Source organism: Cyanistes caeruleus, chromosome 2 (assembly GCF_971803275.1).
Source record: "Cyanistes caeruleus chromosome 2, bCyaCae1.hap1.1, whole genome shotgun sequence".
Lineage (NCBI taxonomy): Eukaryota > Metazoa > Chordata > Aves > Passeriformes > Paridae > Cyanistes > Cyanistes caeruleus.
In genome coordinates, this window is record NC_141702.1 from 49,831,783 (window position 1) to 49,843,782 (window position 12,000).

A 12,000-nucleotide genomic window follows, 5' to 3' on the forward strand; every position below is an offset into this window, starting at 1 on the left:
AAAATTAAGAGTTGCAAAATTCATGACTTATATAGTATGACAGTTTTAGGCCTTTATGTTCCTAAAAGACTGGGTAATGTGAACAAGACATTTCCTTTAATTAGCTTTTTTTACTGTTCCCCATAATGAAACATCCATAGGGCCTTTAGTCTGCAAGTTTATACTGGCTGATGGAAGGGGCTACGGGCTGTTGCTTCTGAGACAGTGCTGGTGTTGCAGGATGCTGTAGTATTACACCAGTAATCCCTGGTGAACACAACAGCAGCTAAACCTGCCCATTTTTTACAAAGTGCTACCATAGCTTTTAATGTTTTTGATTTGTCCACTCTTTAATGAAGCTAGCACTACAATTGTCAAGGTGATGAAGTGGTGAGCAGCACTTGAAAACTGTCTGGTTCATTCCTAACAGCAATTAGGCAAGGAATTTGAATGCACTGCTTGTTTTTCGGTTTGCATAATCCAGTAATCATGCATATTTTCCAGTGTTAATCCTTTATAAATACTAATAATAGGTTGCAGAAAACTCTAGAAGTGAAACCAAAGTAAAACAAAATGAATAAAAAGGATAAACAGGAAAATAAATGTACAAATCATGGGCAGGAACTTGTTTAAAGAACAAAACTTTCAGAGACGGTATAGTATCTGAAATCATAACGAGTCAAGTGTATACATGAGGAAATAAAAATACTTCCCCACTGCAAAACAAATAGATGGTCTTCACAGAAACATTGTAAGTACATGTTTCCTAGTTAAATATAAAAAATTGGGAATCTCTATAATGCTAAACCATTAAAAAAATCCCACAAACTCACTCTTGTGAATTGACACAGGCTATCTTGGAATAAAATGAACTGTGCTTGTGAAATTTCAAAAGAATTTGTTCAAGTACTTCAGTATTTTAGGTGCTGCATCTTTATCTTCAAATTCCTCTTAGAAATTCCTCACTTAGAAAACAGTGGGGCCAACTGCTATGTATCTTCTTCTGAGAAATATTTATTGCCTTTTTTTGGTCTGTAAAGGACTTGCAAACAAGACTTGCAAACAGGACTACAATCTAGGAATTCCTGAAGTGATTGGAAGAATAAAGAAATACAACAACCTGAACCTGTTTGTCAAGACATTCCTTACTGATTAAGGAATAGTCTGAGAGAGGTGTAGAAAGAAAATCATTATCAATAGGGTAGAAAGTCTAAGGTAAAAAGAGGAAGGCAATATTTTAAGTCCAATCAGAAAAGAGGAAGGGAATAGCCTAATAAGGATTTTATTTTACCAAAGATGGATCTAAATACAAGAGAAAAACCTTTAGATATTGTCAAAATTAAAATTACTCAAGATCAAAAGTTCCCATGTGTGAAGAGAGTTGCTCTGATGGCACTGCTGATACTGTTGTGTGCAGATATTGTTGTTCTTGCTTCTTTGATGTAAAGATTTCTGCATCTTTGTAAATTTCATTACACCAAAAATTAAACTCATAAATAAAGAGACTAAGACATTCTCAAGACCAGTATTTTTTTTTCCCCTCCACTTTTCTAATCCAGGTCTCTTAAATTGCCTTTTTGTTGAATGTCATGGTACAGGGTCTTCAGTTTAAGTTTCCAAACACCATCAAAGTATTATATTGTCCTGCTTCCTTCCTTCCCCTTTCATAGTATTAGTTTATTAGTTTAATTTGTTAGTTTATTAGTTTAATATATTATTAGTTAAATAGTCATATGATGCTTCCCTCTTTTTCCACTCTGACAGCCAACTTAAACTTTTTTGATTTCTTCCATCTTCATCTATGGTTATTTAACAAAAATCCGAGGAGGCTCAATCTGAACCACTGTGATTGGAAAATAATAGATCTCTATATTTTTAATAAGAAGATACTTACTAGTGTCAATTCTTAATTTTAAGAGAGAGCTATGTTGCTGCTCTCTGGACACGGATATGTAACACCCTCTTATTTGCAGTTACCCTGTGGGTATGGGGCTCCTTATGTAACAATTTTAAATGCAATTTATGCAAAAGTTCATTTTTCATTAATTGAAAAAACTAAGGTTTTACTCAGTCTATCTTAGTTTCCTGTCCTTGATGGTCACCAATGATCCTGCTAATGAAATGAAGGGAAAAGCATAAGACACACAAAAGCATATTTTATCCAAATATTCTCCAAGCAACCACTGTTCAGTGATTTTTGAAGCTCCTGAGTCAGAGGTACTGCCTTATATTCAGTGCTGCTAAGTAATTTTTTTAGCCAATATTTTTTTTCTGTGCCTCTGCATCCAAGCAATCTTTATTGTATCCACAACACACCTGAACTACACATCTGAGGAACCATCTCTGTCGTGAATCCATCACTTATTATTGCCATTCACTGTCCCTTAATTCTTAACTTAGCAAAGAAGATGGACAACCATTCTCTACTGCACTCATTATTTATACACATCCATCACATTTCTCCTGGTTCACAGCACCTCTTAGGTGATCCTGCTTGCTCCTCTCTACTCATCTCCTGTTTCTGTTACATTCTTCTGTCGCTTTTTGTATGGGCAGCGCTGGGGTTTTGCTGCTGTGCACAGCTGCCCCTTTGAGGGGGCTGTTTTGGAAGGAATGTCTGGAGCTGGAGGGTGCCCACCCCTGCCTGAGCACCTTGCTTGGGGAAGCACTGCATGGACTTTGGTAGCAGCTGTAGGCAGGTCTGGAGGCTTTTCTGAGGAGAATGAGGGCCAGAGAGCATGTAGTGATCTAGAGAGGGCAGAAAGGGGAGCAGGTGGAGTGGACAGCCTGAGCCTGCGACTCAGAAAATCCTAAAATTGTATGAAAGAAAGACTTGCCCACAGAGGAATGGTGGGTAGGGAGAGCATTGCATATAAACTGCTCATACTTCTGTCTCCACATGCTGCTTTTTTATTTTTCCTTTATTATGTTGATTTGCATTCAGATGAAGTATGCCTTTTTAGTGACCTTGGCAGACATAGAGGAAGGTGTCTCTTTAAGCTGTGACTGTGTTGGGGTCCTGCCATTCTTTTAAAAACTAAAGGATCCTGTCCCATTATCAAGAGCCTGGTTCCTTCCTGAAGGCACATGGACACCTCAGCTGCAATGGGAGGAGGAGGTACTGTGGCAGCAGGGCTACCTGGAATTACAAATGTTTACTACTGCTTTTACTGCTATTGCTGTGACTAAGTTTGTAGATCTGTTCCCTGCTCCTCCCTGATGTGTTACTGCCATGATCTGCATCCTTCATGGTGAAGATCCATCTCAATTACAGTGATTTTGGTTGAGCATAGGGCTGTCCTGTCATTCCAAAGTGTGACTACGAGCACCGCATTGACATTGTGCTGTGGCACCCAGCTCCTCTTTAAAAGAGACACTTATGCTGCAGCATTTCGTGGCTGTGAATTTATCCTTGTGACATTGATGGAAGCAGTCCAAGCCTTAGTGAGTCACACAAAAGTGAAAATCAGCAGTGTTCAGATGAAGCAGAGGTTAAGTGTTTCCATCTTTCTCCAGGTTCCCTCCTCCCGAGGTGGTTTGTGCTTCACGATGATAAGGAAGAGCTCGCTACTTTCATCACCCTCTTTGTATCTTCCCATGCAATTAACAGGTACACATCTTCTACCTCACTCTTTAGGTGATGGCTCCCTTGCCTCTTTCTCCCCCCAGGGACTCCAACACAAAGGCAGGCATATATACTATGTGTGAGGAGTATTGGCAGTTAAAATTTGTCATTGTTATGCTGTCTCTCGTAACACACCCACTGCAGTTTATGAGAAAGTTCAACATACCACAAAAATTTATTCCTCTCCTCTCACAGCACAGGCAGATTGTGGGTAGATATGCCTGCAGAAAACAAAGTTTTCATTCTGCCAGTAGATTTTGTGGCAATACAATTTAGAAAAGTTTTCATTGGGGTTGGTTTTAAATTGTGACAGATGTCAAATTCCTCTGACACAAATAATAATAAAGCAGTCTCAAATGAAGAAAAAATAACTCAGATTGCACAAGAAACCCTTTCTGGTATCATGAGGTGTTAAAAGGAAAAATAACACTTTTTTATAGCTGTAAAGATGTAGGCTGAAGCATGTTTTCTGTAAAACTGAGCTTAAAACTTATAAGATCTTTCTCTAGAATTTTCTGAAAGAGAAGTAATTGATATCTCTTATATGTAGCTTGTCTTCTGTCAGTTTATAGCAGACTGGTTTCAGAGGTGCAATTAGCTCAAGTCTGCACAGTAACTTCTGTAGACGCAGCTGAAGCTTTATGTTGCTCAATAAAACTCTGAAATGAGATATATTTTAATTAGGAGATAATAGTGATAATAAGCTTTGTTTATTAAGTAGTCAAAAGGTTCAAATGAGCAGTGAATTTTGAAGAAGACTTAGGTAGGAGATGAAAAACACAATAGCATAGTACATAATTCCCTTTAGTCTAGATGTAATCTCACTAGTGCTGTGCAAAAGCTTAAAATAAAATGAGGCCTGGACATTCTGCTGATGTTTGGCCTTGACATTCCTAATCTGGGAATCTTCTAAAAAAACAAGCACTTGTATTTTGTAAAACAGACATTGAACTTTGTGAAAACATTCTGTTCAGGATGGGTGTAAGATGCCAGAGACCAGGAAGGAACAAATGTGTTGCTTATCTGCTAATCACTATGGAGACATTGTGTCTGAGTCCTCTACATTAATTCATCTGTTTATTTGGCCCTCAAATCTTGAACATGTAAGTGATCTAGGAAGGATTTTGTATCCCTTTCACTGTCCCACTTCACTGCCTTTCTAGTTCAGGAACTCTTGCAAGTCAGATTCCTGCACTGTGCTCCTAGGGTTTTCAGCAGTCTATATGAAGAGCTTTGTTAACACATGATTGCTTTTCAAATACCTGGTCTTTTTTCAGGAGTGTAAACTATCCAAAATGCAGTTTAAATGCATTAAAATACAGTAGGTGTGTATTTCAAGCCACTCATCAATATGTTTTATGGCCTTTCCTAAAAAAATTAGACTTGCAATGATAATTTGCTTTTTAATGTTTCTTTGCTCAGGGTACTGTTCATAGGCCATGGCATATCGCTGTTAGTAAGCTTGAGAGAGAAATTACCTTACTTAAAAGAAATAGTACAATTTAAAAAATAGCTCTTAGTCATCAGAAAATCAATCCTGGTATCACCATGGGTAGGTCCATTGACTGTGATCCTGGTGCCCAGTTGTGGAATGGCAGGCAACACACGAAAAAGGAATGGAGATTATATAAAAGTCATCCACATGGAGCTGAATGGATCCAGGATGCACTTACAGCTCTTAAGAATTTGTATTTACTCTTCTTTTTGCCTGTAAAAGAAACAAATGGCAGAAGCTTTACAGCAACCAAAGAAAACCCTTACTAAAACAGGTCAAAAGTCATGAGTAAGTTCATAGAATAATAATAAAAACTCCATCACAAGTTATTAAACTCAAAGATGTAAACACTGTCTTGGTGAGACCTTAAGCCATAGGTTTCTGGAAGCTGAGAGTACTGTGTTTATTGCCCTCTTGTTTCTGACACATCTGTTACTGTCCACTGGCAGACAGGAGGCTGGATGAAGTTGACTTTGTTCTGAGCAATATACTCTTACTTTTTTTTGTGTCTTGTTTTTATTTAATGTAGAAAAGGAACATAAAAGATGTCTGACTGCCTGACCTCTTCTTTCTCTGCCTTCAGGCATTTGCAACCTGACAGTTGTTTCTTACTCTGCTTTATATAGGAAATAACACTGCTGAAATAATTTAAAACAAATCCATGAGGAATAAAGAGATTCTTTCAGTTCATCTACTTTGGGGCCAAGTTTTTCTCTCTAGCACAGTGCAGCAGATAAGTTTTGCAGTCTTTTTTTGCATACACAAAAGTCAGTTTCTTAATTTTTTTTCTTGATTGCATTAACACAAACAAGTGTTCCATAGGTAGCTTTCCAATGCCACTATGCATTTGCTGAATACAGGTTAACATTTTTGCAGGTTACATTTTGCAGCTTCAAAACAGTGTTTTGTTTTCAAACGTCCTGGAAGGAAACAATGGGATTAATTAGGCAGCAAATAATTCAGAAAACACCTAGAAAAAAGTGTCTGTTCTAAGCAAGTGTCTAGTAAACAATGAATCAATAATCTAGAGCTTTCTGAGAAGTGTTAAGCATGATGGCCTCACAGAGAATATGGATAGGAATGAACCTTATGGTCTCCAAAGGCATTACAAGAACAATTAACAAAGCAACAGGAGGTTCAAAGTGTACATCTTTAACTTGCATTTTCTCTATGGATGAGGATTTTTTATAGTGTCCCTGTGACATCCCAATTTTTATATTCTGCTTTGTGGGAACATTAATGTCAGCCACTTTTCTCTCTCCCCAAATAACTTTAACACAAGAGAAAATGTGCTTTCTGCATCCCTTATAGTCACTAAATACCAGTAAAACTGCTGAAAGATGTGTATTAAATAAACAGAAATGCACCTTTGAAGATAGTCCCATCTGGCAAATAAAAGAATAGACATGTCAGCGAGGCAAGTTCTGCTTACTTCAAAAAGAAAAGATCTGTTGCTACCAAAACCAAGGCAAGCCAGAAACTTCAAGTTTGATTTAAATGAGGAATGGAATCACAGAATATACTGAGCTGGAAGGGATTCTCACTTGCAGTGCAGAGCAGAGTTGGACAGTCCCCTCCCTTGCCTGGCTGCTGATGCTGTGCCTGATGCACCCCAGGACATTGTTGGTCTTTCTGGCTGCCAGGACGGTGCTGACTCGTCTTCCACTTGTCATTGACCAGGACCCCCAGGTCCCTTTCCATGGGGCTGATCTCCAGCTGTTTGTTCCCAAGTCTGTCCATATATCCAGAGTTGCCCCATCCCAGGTGCAGAATGTGGCTTCACTTTTCCCTTGCTGAACTCCATACAGTTGGTGATTGCCCATGTCCCTGATTTGTCGAGGTCTCTCTGCAGGGCCTCTCTGCCTTGGAGGGAGTTAACAGCTCCTCCCAATTTAGTGTTGTGGGCAAGCTTAGTATTCCTTTGAGTGCTGTGTCCAAGTCACTTATGAAGGCATTGAAGGGTATTTGCCCTACAATGGAGTCCTGTAGAACCCCATTAGTGACTGGTCAGCTGTAGGGGTGACACTGGTGGTTGGGTTCTTTTCCCCAGGACTCAGACTGACAAGAGTGAGACTGTTTTCTCATGTTTGGGCTCAGCTGTTTATTCTTTCCTTATCTATATTACACATATACAGAGTACAAGGAGCTACATATACTAAGCTAGCAAGGTGCAAAATGGAGGGATGAAGAATCTCTCCAAGGCCTTTAATGTCTCTATTTACCCAATAATAAAATGCCAAGTAACTTATTAGTTACTTAACTTTTCTTTAGTGACCCAAAGACCTGACACCTGTGTGCTGCAATGTGAACTTTTTTATCCAATCCCCTAACATTATCCAAAAACGAAGAAGAAGAAGAAGAAGAGGAAGAAGAAGAAGAAGAAGAAGAAGAAGAAGAAGAAGAAGAAGAAGATGATGATGAAGACGAAGAAGATGAAGATGAAGAAGACGAAGAAAAAGAGGAGGAAATACCCCAAAGTCTCCATTTGGATTCACTTATTAATATAACTAAAACTCCAAACTTTTTCCAAGATTTTTTCTAACTTTTTCACCCAGTGACTTAGGATAACTCCATCTAATTTTCATACGCACATTATTATTTTCTTAACGTTAGAAGCTGTCTCCATGGTTTTAGGTTAAACTCAGTGTTCTCTTGGGTGTCAGAGCCTGTTAGCACAGATAAAGGAATACTTCCTGTGCCTCTGACTCCAACAGTCAGCAGCCTGATGTCTCTTCATTCCCTATAACCCTTTGTACCTGACCCATGAGCTAGTTGCTCACCCATTGCATGATGTTTATCCAGCTGAATGGTAGACATTTTGTCCAGAAGAAGAAACAGAATCAAAAACTTCTGTCCTAACTTCCCAAGCAAGTTTCTGAGAGGACAACTGCTAAAATCAAGGAAGCTAAGTTTGACAAGAACTTTCACCTCGTGACACCATATTGGTTGTGACTGATGACTGTATTGCCCTTCAGGTGTTTTTCAGTAACTCCCAGAATAATCTTCTCCAAAATTTTACTGTGCACTGAAGTAAGATTCTTGGACCTGTAGTTTTCAGGGTCATCCTTCTTGAAAACTGGGAAAACATTTGCCAGATTCCAGTCAACTGGAGCATCTCCAGACTTCCAAGACCATTTCAAGGTCACTGAGGGATGCCTCAAACTGATATAAGCTGGCTCTTTGAGTATTCTCAGATGAAGCCCATCAGATTCCATAGACGTTCAGGGATCCAGCTGGAGCAGCAGATCCCATACAAATACTAAAATTTAATGAAATTAATAAAATTACAGAATGTGAAAGGCAGGTTTTCCTTGTTCTGTTACATTTTCTGTTACAGCTCTGCAGTGCTCTCTCCAAGGTAGCCTGCCAGTGCTTTCTTCCCTCTTCCACTAAAAAGCCATAGGTAAAAGAAGTGTCAACCTTCAACCTGGAGGAGAAAAGTATGTGTGGATGGAAAACTCTTTATAAGTAAGAGAGGATGAATGAGACGAAATGTAATTCTCTCCTCATATGTCTGGACGTAATAACCCTGCTGTTTATTGGAGCCACTTTTTCTGGAGTGGCCTCCCCTCCCTCCCTCCCTCCCTCCCTCCCTCCCTCCCTCCCTCCCTCCCTCCCTCCCTCCCTCCCTCCCTCCCTCCCTCCCTCCCTCCCTCCCTCCCTCCCTCCCTCCCTCCCTCCCTCCCTCCCTCCCTCCCTCCCTCCCTCCCTCCCTCCCTCCCTCCCTCCCTCCCTCCCTTCATACCTTTTCCCTTTCCTGTGACTGCCCTGGCCTTTCTGATGGCAGTTTTTAAAGTCCCAGTGCTATTCCTGGAGAATAAGAAACAATTTCTCATGTTTTCAATACAGATCTCTGTTTTCTATGCGTTCCTGTGTTTCTAACTTGCGACAGTTTTAGGAAGCTGATAACTTCAGAGTTTGATTTGTTTTGACTGTTTTGCAAAACCACTTTTGTGTAATTCCCAGAATTTGTAGTCAAAGAGAGAGAAGGAATCATAAAACATATGAAAATATAATATTTATCAAATAATGAAGCTTATCTGGCCAGCATCTTGGTTGCAGTGTGAATCATGTAAAATCATGTGTCTTTAATAAGGAATAAGTAACACTCTTTCAGGTACAATCCTTCTCTTAATTTTAATTTTACTACAATTATTAAATCTGTATGGAGCTTCACACTGGATATTTAGTCTGCTATCATTTTTTTATTAGATTCAAGATTCTAGTTCAAGCATAGTTGTAAAACAGAATACTTTATGCTAAACAACACAGAAAAAGAAACCTTTTTACAGAAAGCCCAAAAAGGAGAGGTCACATTTGTTTCTGTACAATACACTTAAAATATATACTTACATAACTTTCATAACAATTCTGTTACATTTTGTATGGGTGAGAGACTTCTCAGATATTGCTTGAAACCAATCATCCATGAATGTGTATCTCACTTGCCACTTCCCTTTCAGAGAGAGGATGTTTAGATTGCTCTTCACCTTACAGCTTAAACACTAATAGTTGTGAAGAGAGATGTTGGTCACTGGGTATTTTATATATGTACCTATAATTTTTTCTTTCCTTAAATGCAACTTCTCTTGCTGAAGTTCTGTGTACTGCTCTAGTTGAAATTCAGCTACAGCAGTTTGTATGCTGCCAAATCTACACTGTAACCCACAGGGGACTTCATTAGTAGATAACTTTTTTTTTCAGTTCAAAGATTTCACTTGAGAGTTTTAAAACTCTCTAGTTTGCTAATTAGCCTATCTCCAAAGACTGTATTTAACAGTGTACAAACCTTTTTTATTGATGTGGGCATTCGCACACATATCCATTCAACTTACAGCGTCACCATCCCCTGCTGCATTCAAGGACAAATGCTTTTAAACTTAGTGTGTCATAGAAAGGCTTTCCCTGGTCTATCATCTCTGCTTTTGCAGAATGGCTCTTTTCTTCTAATGTACACGAGCACAAATAATCCAGTTTTAAATACACTAGTGTCATATATGGAATGTGTTAAGAATGAGAGTTACTCACTGCAAGGGTTTTCCCACATGGTTAAATTTCTTATAGTCCATTGTTAGTTAATTCTTATAATTGGAATAATCAAGTCAGTCCCTAACAGAATATTAATCACTGCACAGTTTCTAGGCTGAGTAACATTGCTGATCAGGTCTGCCTAATCAATTCCAGTCTGCAGTAACCTAATTGTGTGGAAATGGAAGGATTTCTTTTGTTCCGTCAGGACTCATTATGCAGCGGTTCCAGAGTGCCCCTCCATTACTGAAGTGTTTCAGCTTTTCTGTGTCTGCTGCACAGGCTCTGGGTGGGTTGATGCTCCCAGCCCTGTCACCTCACTCCAGGCTTCCATTTAGTGATGGGACAGACTCCATTATCCAAAGAATGCTGGAGGACAATTTTTGTATTTTTGGTGGGTGCTCTGACAAGTACATCAGAAGTCATGTTCTTCTGTAGGTTGCTATTGTGGAATCAGTAATGTTGTTTCAAATTTTTACTCCCTTTTTTCATGTTCCAAATAAAGTCTTTCCAAGAAAGACTGTAGTCTCACAGTGAAAGTGTCAGTTCTTGGTACACAAAATTGTACTCATAAAAAGATGGTAGATATATACTTATTGAAAGGAAGCTTATTTTATTGTGGTTTTACAAAGTAATTTGTTCTAGTCTCTGTTCCCATGAAAGTAGAATTGATCCCGAATGCATGTCTATAGGCCTTTGCTGCCCAATTCCAACTGGCTTGACTTCCTCAGTTTTAATTATTTTTTTTATTTTTATCAAAGTCTATTTCAAAACTTAGCCAGACTTTTCCTTTGGAAACACACCTGAATGCCCAAATTCTCAGTCCCTATACTGCACCCCAATATTCATCTCTGTACTGGTTGGGTAGTATACATTTCGATGGAACTGTTAGATATAACCTAATGCAAATGTTATCTAAAAATAGCATTCTTCATGCATTGTTTTTCCTCTGTATTGATAGGCGGGAATAGGTCTTTTATGCTTTTCAGATTGGGTAAGCACCACTGATCTGAATTTGGGTTAAAAAGATTATGTGTCTGTTGCCCATTTGTTTTTCTCAGCAATTGCATCTGGGAGAGCTGACATCTTTAAATGATCTGAATTTTGGCTCCAGAGCAATGACTAAAATATTTTTGTGAGGTTTCATCATTGTAATTTTATTCAAATTCTCCTATTCTCTCTTTAGTTCTGTATTTAGTTCCTTATATGTATGTGGACATTTAAGCTCACCTTGCTCCACAGGTGGTGAGCTGATGGACCCCTGACACTGGGAAATCAAAAGTCAAAAGAATGTGCTGTTGAATGGTCCTGAAACTTTTAGGATTTAGTTCACTACCTCAGTTTTCAATGGTAGGACTAACTCTAGGTAATCCTCTTTTTTACTGAATTTGCTTGTTTTCAAAAGGAAAAACTAAGATTTTCATACAATAATTAATTTAACAAGCAGAAGGAAAAAGGTTTTTTTCAGAGCATGTCCCTGCTGTACCTGTGGCATTCATTCTTGAATATCCAAGAGAGTACTTCACCTAATGGAGTTTCTTGAGTGTGTGAAAGTACTTTTGGTGTATTTTTTTTCCTAACATAGCAATGTGAATATATTCATTAAGAATTTATTAATATTGGGCATTCAGTAGACCATCTGGCATCATGGTTTTGTCTGTTGTTTGGAGAAGTTTGACTTTATTGAGGTCAGTTTTACTAATATATGCTCCTGTATCCTTGTTTTCAGTTATGGCTTTTGTTGTGGGGTCTGTACTGAATCATAGTCAATCGCACGACAGTCCATTCCATTTTGGTAATGATAGAAGGTAAGATCCAAGAGCTTGAAGAATCACTACATTTGATATTGTGTCTATTCACGAAAAGTAAGGGT